This window comes from Physella acuta, unplaced genomic scaffold (genome assembly GCF_028476545.2).
Source record: "Physella acuta isolate Inbredline_101_S28 unplaced genomic scaffold, ASM2847654v3 ptg001131l, whole genome shotgun sequence".
NCBI lineage: Eukaryota > Metazoa > Mollusca > Gastropoda > Physidae > Physella > Physella acuta.
In genome coordinates this window covers 212,243-223,793 of record NW_026732648.1, presented here as the reverse complement: position 1 = coordinate 223,793, position 11,551 = coordinate 212,243, and the positions used below count along the sequence as shown (strand labels likewise).

Sequence of the window (11,551 nt, the reverse complement as noted above, 5' to 3'; positions counted from 1 at the left end):
AACATTTTCAGCACAATTTAGATTACAATGTATTACACTAACACAATTGGATCAGTATCTGTGTGATATCTTAGAAATTGTTTTTCAAATCAATCTAATACTATAATGGGCTACGTTCGCACATCTCTCTCTCTCTCTCTCTCTCTCTGTCCGCAAAAAATTTTCGCCGGACATCACGTCAGAAACGGCAGCGATATATGGAGAACTTTATACGGACTTTTGTTGAAAATAATATGTTAGATGTTTTAAATGTATAACCACAGTTTTATTTAAAGAAGAAAAATAAAAAATCAAGGCGTATTCGAATGTAGAGAAACAGTATTATTTATGCAACCGGAAAAGCATTAATAGATGTGTAAAAGAACGCATAAAACTGTGACGACACTATTGCTTACTAATGACGTCATCTGCCGTGTTTAAAATAAAAAAGAAATGAACTATTTCATTCAAATTTGATTTAGATCTACGTACACTATGAAATGTATACAATACAATTTTTCCGGCCTAAGCTCATAACATTTATTTATACAAAATCTTTGATTGGAACTGGTTAATTTGGGATAAAAAAATTAATTTGAAAGAATAGGCATATACGCGTAAGTTAAGATTTTAAAATACGTCTTTCATTCTCTGTATTTTATAAGGTGCCTAAATAGCGGAGATGTTAGTGTACTATAAACCACGCAGGTGTTGCGGGTTCGAGACCCACCAAGTCAACTTGGGTAATGTATTTTTTATTTTATTTTGCTCGGACTAAACTTAAAAAAAAAAATTCAATTAGTATTCTAGATCTAGATCTAGATTGTCGGGTGTCCGATAAGGCACTTCCCGGCGCCGCAGGCGCTTCAAATTTGGCAGGATCTTGCCTTGGGGCGACAGAGCACGGGGGCCGGTTGGCCGAAAAGTCTACGATGAGGGGGTCAAAACTGACCTCGACTGACCGGTACCTTATATGAGCTATAAATCGAAAAAAAAATGTCCACGGAGGAACCTCTTCATAACTCTTGAGGTCGTAGACCGACCCTATGACGAATTAATTAAGCATTCACATTCTCAATGTTTTCGAAAGCCTAAGCGAAGCTGGGCAGCATGCCTAGTGTGCTACTAAACGTAAAGAAGAGCTGTATGTTTTTAGGGGGGATTGAGGGGGGGGGGGGGAGGAGTTTCTTGTGGACAGTGTTTCTTCCAGATTTTTTCTCCGGGGGGGGGGGGGGGGGGGGGCGACGCTGGTAAAAGTATATGTTTTCTATATAAATTCCATTTCCCCCGAAGAGATGCCCGGAAGAAACTCTGCTTGTGGTGATGGGTACAGAATGATGGCAAAAATGCGGTTAAAACTACATGACGTTATTTTTCATCGACCTCTCAGACATATTCATAGAAAAAAAAACACACACACAACTATTACTAAGTTACCCCAGAGAACTTAACCGCAGTCTCTATAGTCGTAAAAGGTTTCATGAACATCTGCTGACAACCCATCTTATCGTTTATCCCCATCACCCCATAAATTACTGTAATCGATCTCGATACACATTCACATCACATCACAGAACAATTAAGCAGATAGAAGGTCAATCGACCATCGATACCTAAAATAGTAATATAGAGTTACTGATGAGAGTAATTATACTCTATAATTAATTATGATCACGTTTTTTATATGTATGGATACACTTAGCAACAGTGACGGCTATTGAGTGAATATATTGATTTTCGCAAGATTATATATCTACGTGCAATACCTACGTAGTTGAATGAAACAACGAAGGCGGACGGCAATGAAAAGAACACTATAACTCAGGGCGTTTCCACTCGTGGACGTAGGATAGGCTTTGTCCACCACACAAGGAAGGGGGTGGTGGTGGTGGGGGGTTGCCGCGCCCACACACTAGACGGTGGAGCCAACGTCAAATTAAAATATGGACATGGCTGAGGTGGGGGGGGGGGGGGGGGGTATCACTTTCTCATCTTTTATAATATATTGGCATAGTAGGCTGTTAAGATCATCACTATCTAAGATAGTATCTTTCATGTGGGCTTCTTGTGGAGCATAGGGCGATGGGGTGGGGGGGGGGGGGTTCGGGTCGAATTACTTACATTTTAAAACAAACATCTTGCATTTAAAAGTAAAATTCAGACGGCGTTGCTCATTTAAAATTTTAAAAAATAAATAAATCGAGATCATACTGTAAACAGATTACGGGGTCAAGCAGTTTTACGATTTTTACCTCCTCCTCCTCCCCCCTCCCAACGTTACACGTCGTTACCAAAAGCCAGAATGACGTTACACCTCAGTTTACAATCTTTCTCAAAATTGCACTTTAAAAAAAAGAAACATCAATAGATGCAAAATACATTCTACTGAAAAAATAAATTAGAACTAAGCTTTGAGAGGTCTTCAAAATTTTTGTGGACGTCCACATCGGTCGAAGGTGTGTTTGTGTGTGTGTGTGTGTGTGGGGGGGGGGGTGTTGAAAGTGAAGACGTGTGGACAGGGTCCAGTTTTGTGTACGTTATAAACAGATGACCCTAAATACACCAGAGTTCCGCCCCTGAGCTGTAGGGTGAGATACGTCAAAGATCGCAGTTTGGGTAATGAACCGCTTCTTAGACAAACAACCCTTGCCACAGAGCCAGTTAAACAAAGACTCCTAATCCTTGATTTAATGACCTTGTGGCTGTATAAGGCCAGGTATTATGGGGGGTAAGTGTCACAAGAGCTTCAGCTGACCTGATACCGTGCGTCGCTTGCTGTGAACGTGAGTAGGTTTTGCTGTAATATATCTTCTGTCTAGCTACCGAGTAGATATTTCATTGTATACTAACTCCAGGCTACCTCTAAGTAGATTTTTCGTTTTAAAAATATATGTGTTAAACGTAAGTATATATAATTTAGAAATAAATTTCAACTGAAATAAAAATCGACATTACTTATAAATATAACATAGATACTTCTGTTACTCATCCGTCTCTCTTCTTCGTTCTTAATTGTAATGTCGAACAGTATCTCCTCCACAACATTTAAGTATTACGTGTCAACATGTTATGTCCTACATAGGCCGTAAACTCCGATTTCAGCTTGCTTTTCTTTTTATTTGCTTCAATAACATTTGACCATAAGAACAAACTGCAAGGCAACAGTTATTGATTTTAGAGTTTTTTCCCCTTCTTGATTTGTTTCTGTCCCCTGCTGTTAGCCCAGTCTGCCTGGAACCCGGGACTTTTCGGTTAAGCAACACTCAGCTCTACCTACCCGACCAGGCCGATCCCCCCTCCCCCCCCTCCTTCATTATTTCATCATCATATTTTCCCCTTTGTGCCCAAGACACATGGTGCAGATGAAGTAAATGTCATCTGTTTCAATGACCGCAGCATACAAGGGGATAATGTGGCATGCCCTGCCGCCTTTGCTATTTAAACACATCGAATTACCTATGCAATAAAAATCGACCTTGCAGTGTAGCTTTATTTCATTTTATTCACACCAGACGTGCTTCTATCGTGGTGCTAAAATATACGAGGTGCCAATGTATTCATGGAGCTAATGTATTACTAGAGCTAATGTATTACTGGAGCCAGGGGCGGAACTACAGTACCGCCAGACCCCGCAATGCGGGGGGCCCCACGACGTTTAGGGGCCCAATTCCGACCAAAAAAACAATGAATTTTCTATTCATAAATAATGTTTTTGTGCACCTTGATAGTGGTTTTGTAAAAAACAAACAGGTCTACTGTAGCAGTGATTGTTCTACAGTAACTAACACACACTTTTGCGTAGAAAAATAAAAAATCTACAAGAGGTGTACTTTGAAAGATAGGCAAACTTTCAAACTACTTCCATGACTTACTGCCCTTAATTAAAACACGGGTGCCCATAAATCTCATTTAAATAGTTTTGTACAATGTAAATTAAAAAGCAATTTATTCTCTTAATTATTATCTAAATAAGGCATACTAAAGAGTCCTATATCTATAAAAATGAATTTATTCAAAACCATTGCACAAATCAAGCTTACGTGTTTATATAATTTTGACCAGTTAGCTTGTTATTATCTTCCACAATTTTCGGTAAACATGAAAATGTAATACAAACATTGTATCCCCCCCCCCCCCGCCCCCATCACAAAACCGACACTGGTAGTGGTATGATTTTACGAAAATATTGTTTAGAGAAAAGAACAGTGTACTTTGAAATTTTGTAAAATAAAGGCCGGTGTCTAGGACCTTTAAAAAGTTTAATGCATCTAGTTCAGAACCTAGCAATTGATTTATTAATTCATCAGAATTATTTTCAATTCTTTAATTTAAAATATTCAAGAAAGACAACTCATAACTACAATCCAAAATATCGTTAAGTAAGCTAATACATTCATAAATAATTAAATAAAAGGCAAACTAGTGTTTTTTTTTTGTTTTGTTAAAAATATTAAAATTTATTTATACAACGATGTCAGTGTTAAAATTTTTTTTAATTTAAACTTTTATTTGGACAATAACTTTAAATTAAAACAGCTAGCTGATTTTAAAAATTGATTTCTATAAAAGTAAAGGTTCTTGTTTATAAATGAAGGGCTCAGTGGAAAAAGTACTTAAGTTACATTTTTTCAAAAATGAGTTAAGACCGGTATATTATTTGACTACCTCCCCTTAACCATCCCTGTAAATTTGGGCCTTGGAAAAAGTACCGAAGTAGCTTAATTTGAATACTCTGCATCAGCTGTTTTGGTATTTCAATAACAATTTAAAAACTTTGCACTCATTTTTCTCAAAACTCTCAAAATACACTTAAGTACTTTTTCCACTGAGCCCTTCAAATATAGAATCATAATGATTTTGATTCATTTTATTTTATCGTATACAACAGGGGTCGGCAACCTTTTGAAGCGGAAGAGCCAAAAGTTACAATTTTCAAAATTTCCCTGGTTTTAAAGAGCCACTAACATTTTTTTAGTTCAAATATTTTATTTTTTATTAAGATTATTAGTATTTGTGCAAGGAGCTGGAGAGCCGCATCTTGATATCAAAAGAGCCGCATGCGGCTCGCGAGCCGCAGGTTGCCGACCCCTGGTATACAAGGCGTAGATTAGCTCAGTCAGACGATGCTTTGTTGTTACTGAGTATGGTGTTTTTATAATATTATAACTACCGATATCAAGAGAGGACTTTGCTGTTGTCCTAGAAACACTGATAAGACGAAAAATGACTTCTCCAAAAAAGATTGTGGACAAAAAAGAAGCACCGAAAAAAGAAGCAACTAGACGGACTATTGGTCAGAAAGCAGCCTGCTCTTTCAACATTGTTGAGCAGAAACTTAGAAATAGCCCAGTTTTTATCTGCCTCATTATATTTACAGCCCTCCTACTATTTGCAGTGCTATTTCTGAATCTCCTCGCTGGTAATCCAGAGATTAGTCATGGCTTGTTTGTTCGTGGAATTTCAACAGTTTCCTACCAGTACCCCCTCGACATCACTCCAGCCGGTTGGGCTTTTTCTATTTGGGGAGTTATCTACCTTCATCAGTTTGCTTGGGTGATTTATAATCTTGCTTTGAGCTGCCGCACAACAAACAACGGACCTGCATACCTCAACCCCGTCATTCTCTCACCAGCATTTCTTATTTTTTTTTAACTTGAGTTCAGCGTTTAACATTGGTTGGCTGTTTTTATGGGATCGTATCCTGTTTATGGCTTCTTTAGTTTTTCTTGCTTGCATTACCCTTTCTTTGTTTTTGACATTTGCTATTATTTGCATACGGGTGGCCATGTTCAAGGATGTTTTGGTTGACCAAGGAAGAAATGTTGATCTTAACTTTCTGAATATTGCAGTAGTAAATGGTATTGGTATGTACGCAACATGGTCCACAGTGGCAACCGTAATTAATCTTGGTGTTGTTTTGACATATAAATGGAGGCACCCAATCTACAGTGAGAATTCTTCAATTATATGCATGGGGGTCTTGTCATTTTTGTTTGCTATTTACATAATATTAGATCTGACTGCTTTTGAGAAATACACCCGTTATGCTCTTGCACCATATGCTGTTATGATTTGGGCATTGGCAGCCATCATTTCCAAAAACTACAACCCATCAAATGTTTCATTTGTTATGGCCACTGTCTTGCTTGGTGTTGCATCTTTGGCTTTCCTTTTGAAACTGGGATTGACAGCATATCGTTCAAAGAGCTTAAAATACCAGTATAGACAGATGAGAAGAGGCAGGCCTCTTGTAGATGAACAGTGATGATTCAATGATAACTTTTTTTTTTTCAAATTAAAACTTTGTTTTGTATTGAAGAATTATAATTTAGTGTACTAGTTTTGTTCATTTACTTAAACATTCCCTGCACTTGCTTTTTAAAGAAATTTAAAATCAAAGAGTTGATTTAGTTATAAATATCATTTTATGTTTCACCTATTTAAAATTAATATAAATATCTTTTCTTTATACTTCGGTTGTGTTAATATTTGTAAAATGTTCTTAAGTTTTTTCAATTATGGGAACTATTGAGCATGGTGCTATAACTTAGTTTTCAGTTCCTACGTCTTTTTAATAGTAGGACACCTCAAATTGAAAAGGTTAAATCTGCTAAAAATTAATTATCTGCTAAACATGCCTCGCTAAACAATTTAAACATACAAGAAAATTGTACATAAACCTCCCTAAATGTTAAAACTTTTGTATATAATATCAGTTATCTTCAGTCATCATTTTAACAAATTGCAGCAAACACACAGCTTTACATAATACATATTATTATTCAAACAAACTTGTATTTATGTACCATAATTAAATATTAGTAATAATTTTTTATGTGTTTGTGAGGTTTAGGGCTGGCTTTCATTTGGTAGTAACTTAATGAAAGTTTAGTTCTTTGGTGTTTTACAACTTAACTTTGCTTAACTGGCAATGTTGTGTATTAGTTTCTGTTCAAATATTTTGTTATTTAAACATGACAAAATTAAAATTTAATGAAAAAATTATCACTTTGGTTTGTAAAAATGTGTCAATGGCCACACAATCTTTATCCTTTTTAACAATCTAATCAGTATCTTTCTAAACTAAAATGATTAGTTAATTATTTTGCATTGATGTATTCACACCTCATAAAACCAAAGATATTTTGTATTATGTTGACCTGCAAAAAATGTAAATTTTAAAAAAGCTATAATAAGCTGCTAGATCCATTTGTAATTCAATAGTAAGATTCAGCTATTATGTTTTGGTTGTATTTTTTCTTACTTTCAACAGTTTATGGATACTGGTCATTTTGTAAGCCTTATGACTTTGCTCAAAATAGAGCACCCTAGTGGTTTCACTTTTCTTACAATTTAAACAGAAATTTGCCAGTTTTTGTTAAGCTTTAAAAATGCTAATAAATAATGAACTCAACTAAAAAAAAAAAAAAAAAAAAAAAAAAAAATCGTATATACTAGTATATACTATACGAAGTAAAGCTGCGCCGTCGTCCTATGTCAGGGGTCGGCAACCTGCGGCTCGCGAGCCGCATGCGGCTCTTTTGATATCAAGATGCGGCTCTCCAGCTCCTTGAACAATTACTAATAATCTTAATAAAAAAATAAAATATTTGAAATTAAAATAATGTTAGTGGCTCTTTAAAACCAGGGAAATTTTGAAAATTGTAACTTTTGGCTCTTCCGCCTCAAAAGGTTGCCGACCCCTGTCCTATGTCCTCGATGCTGCTTGTGCGGTTTCACCGCCTGGCAGGACTCGGCTCGAAAAAAAAAAAATACGAAGTAAAGAGAAAGTCTTGTAATCGTGCAAAAAAAAATAAAAATAATAAATCGAGATTTTCACAGATATCGATGTTTTACACCTACCTGAGTCGGAGAAACATAATTTTGCAAATTTGTCCGTACGTCTGTGTGTGTGTGTGTGGCTGTAAACACGATAACTTGAGTACCGTTACAGCTAGGTTGATGATATTTATATTTAATATTTACTGTTTGTAGAAAACCACACTACAAATCAGGGGAGGGTAAAGCTTGAGCAAGGTTTCGGTTTGTGCCTTGTCGTCTCTCCCCCCCCCCCCCATCACCAAACTGACAGTGGTATTGGCATGTTTTTACCTTTAAAAATGTTTCCTAATACAGTACTATAAATACAGTAATTTAAATGTGACACTATATATAATATAATAAAGTGTCGTAAATACAGTATTATAGATAATTTTGCCCTGATATTCATAGATACATTTGTATATGGAAAATGTAGGCTTTTATCTTGCTCATTTTAATTTCATGTGAATTAATTTAATTAAATCCGAACAAAGAACTTTTTAAAATTAATTCGCTTACGCTTATTTCCACTTATAAATTTAAATTAACCAAGAAAAATAACCTACAAGTTTGCTCCCAAAAATGGCTAAATGTACAAAGAAATTCATAAATAATTTTGAGGAATATAAAACATTGATTGCAGTGTAAATCAAAACTAGAATAATTTTTAAAATCTTATAAAAAGGATCGCTTAGCTTTTGTTTTGTAATTTTAAATTATTATCAGGCTCAAGTTTTAATTGCAAACAGCTAGCTGAATTAAATAATTGAATTATAGAGATGATGAGAAAGTTCAGATTAAACAATGGCATAGCTGCATCTGTTTGCTACTCTTCGTGTACCTCTGTTGTTTTAATTTACTTAATTAAAAAGAAAATAATTAAAAATAGTACGTACTCTAAGTCCTAGGCTTTAGAGTCGCCAGGTAAGGTGTACCCCAACTCCGAAATTAAAAAAAAAAAAAAAAAGGAAATATATATATATATATATATATATATATATATATATATATATATATATATATATATATATATATATATATATAGATAGATATAGTATAGATATAGATATAGATATAGATATAGATATAGATATAGATATAGATATAGATATAGATATAGATATAGATATAGATATAGATATAGATATAGATATAGATATAGATATAGATATAGATATAGATATAGATATAGATATAGATATAGATATAGATATAGATATAGATATAGATATAGATATAGATATAGATATAGATATAGATATAGATATAGATATAGATATAGATATAGATATATATAGGGGGGGGGGCAAAAACTTTTTTTTTGCGGGGGAGCCTTTTTTTTCTAGTTCCGCCACTGACTGGAGCTAATGTATTCCTGGAGCTAATGAATTCCTACACACATTATCTTACCTACTGACTTTCTCCTTTTTAATTCTGAAATGGTGATCAATTTTCCACAAAAATACAAATTAATACATTCTATTAAATAATATTGTTAAGGAATGTCTTTTACATTTTTGTTTCTTAAATGGTTTATGTTTACGTTTTTTAAAGTACTGTTTTGTTCTGAATCCAGATTTTATCTGAAAGAACAACCAGGTACCTTTGGCTTAAGGCACTAAGGGTTTGTCACATAGAGCGCCATCTCTAAGATATTAGAAACTTATCTCTAAATATGGGACGGCCTGGTCAGTGCTCTATTGCTAATCCGAAAGTCTCACTTTCGAATCCGGGTTCAAGTCAGACGACGTCACTGAGCCCACCCAGCTCTGATGGGTACCTAACTCACGTTAGGGAAAATAAAGTGGCTGGGCATAGTGCTGACCAGGGGCGTAGCGAGGGGGGGGGGGGGGCGGGGGGTGCGGATCGCACCGGGTGACACCATTTAGGGGGGGGGGGTGACACCAAGGCAAAAAATAGCAAAATATATACAAAAAACTTGAGGGGGGGGGGGCTGCAAATCGAAAGTTTGAGGGGGGAGGTGCAAATCGAAAACTTGAGGGGCGGGTGCAAATCGAAAATTTGAAAGTTTGTCCCCAGGAAGGGTCGCTACGCCTCTGGGGGGGGGGGGGGTGACACCATTAAGTGCCGCACCGGGTGACACCTGACCTTGCTACGCCACTGGTGCTGACTACACTATCCCTTCTTATGCCGAGGGCACAGAAATAGGTGAACTCTACTTCACTTGCCCTATGGCCGAAATTTGGAACTATTCCTAAATTCTGAGGCGTTGTCGTCAGAGCACTACAGCCCAAGTTCTCATCATTGAGAGTAAAGTATTTATTTGTCTATTCTTATAGAGACACCATGGACGCAAAACGGATGATTGGAATTTTGGTTGGAACAGCGGCGTACGTTGTGGTGTTTTATGGTGAGTTTTGGGTTTTAGACCACACCCAAGTGCTTAAAATATTTAACACAAAGCTACATCTCTCGATGTTTTAGAGTAATTGATATTCAACACCAGTGTTTATTTCCGACTTTTTCTCCGGTGGTTGGGGTGTAGGGGGGGGGGGGAGGACAATAGTTAAGTATATATTTTCTATATAAATTCTATTTTGTTCGGAGAGGTGGGGGGGGGGGGGGTAGACGTACTTCGGGGTGCCCCTTCTTGAAGAGGTGCCTGAAAGAAACACTGATCAAGACTCTGTTCTGGAAACCTTGAAAATCTAAATTAATTATAATAAAGAATTTAAAGTAACTACAACACTTCAACCCCTAACACCTTCGGATACTAGATTTGACAAAATTGTTGTTAATTTATCACTGCTCTTTAAATTGTGAACGGTGATTAAAACATTAAAAAGTAAAGGTCTTAAAAGATTACGAGCTTTTCAAAATATACTAAAATTTAATTCTTTTATGAAATCGTTTAAAAAACAATGTCAGTGCTTTGTAAGTGTGACCAGAAAAATGCGCAACTGCGCAACTAAAAAATGCGCAAGGGAACTTTTAAGAAAACATTTTTCCATGAAATATGACGGAAATGAAAGTGTTAATATCATGCTTTTGTCTTTGCGCATTTATCTGTTTGCGAAGATTTCCGTTGCTCGTTGTTTATTTGGCAACTCCTTGTATTATGGTCGATAGTTTAGATAGATAGCTCATTTCAATATACAGGGGTTTGGAGTATTTACTCTTCTAATTTACTTGAATTGAGAAACATACGATCTTGCATAGTTAAGCAGTTTTCAACAAATGCTAAACTTAAAACTCCTTTTGTTCCTGTATTGACAGTGAGCGCTGTGGATGGAGCATGTCAGACGCCTTGTTGTTTGGGTTGCCATGTCAACACCACGTGCTGAATGACCCACACCTTCAATGGACCACGCCTTCAGTAGACCACGGACAGAGACCGGACAACGGCATTATGAAAGATGATGACCTTGATTTATTTTTATTTGTTTTAAAATTAAATTTACAACTTAAAAAAAAAAATTAACCAGTCATCAGATAGGTCTGGAGTCACTGGATGGAAGAAAGTAACGATGTAGCCATTGTGTAATGAGTCAATTGTGTGTTCCAATGTACATACTGTATAATATATACCTATATATGTTTGCTTGCCTATGTAAGATATAACATTTTGACTGTGAAGGAGCAGCATCAATAAATATCAATAACAAATAATTATTATTTAATTAGTTTTCATTCTTTCATTATATGTATATGTATATATATATATATATTTTCGTAACAATAATTTATTCTTGATGATTTCCGTACAGTGTGCTTATAGAGTACCATCTTT

General features: G+C 35.7%; 1 long non-coding RNA gene and 1 pseudogene across 1 annotated transcript; both read left to right on the top strand.

The window, feature by feature from the left end:
• Window positions 1-2,720: 2,720 nt before the first annotated feature.
• On the top strand, window positions 2,721-11,410 carry LOC131956175 (uncharacterized). Its single transcript, XR_009388937.1, has 3 exons — window positions 2,721-2,762; window positions 10,101-10,171; window positions 11,038-11,410. It is a non-coding gene; the product is annotated as an uncharacterized LOC131956175 (long non-coding RNA).
• On the top strand, window positions 5,082-7,383 carry LOC131956174 (uncharacterized; annotated as a pseudogene).
• Window positions 11,411-11,551: the final 141 nt, after the last annotated feature.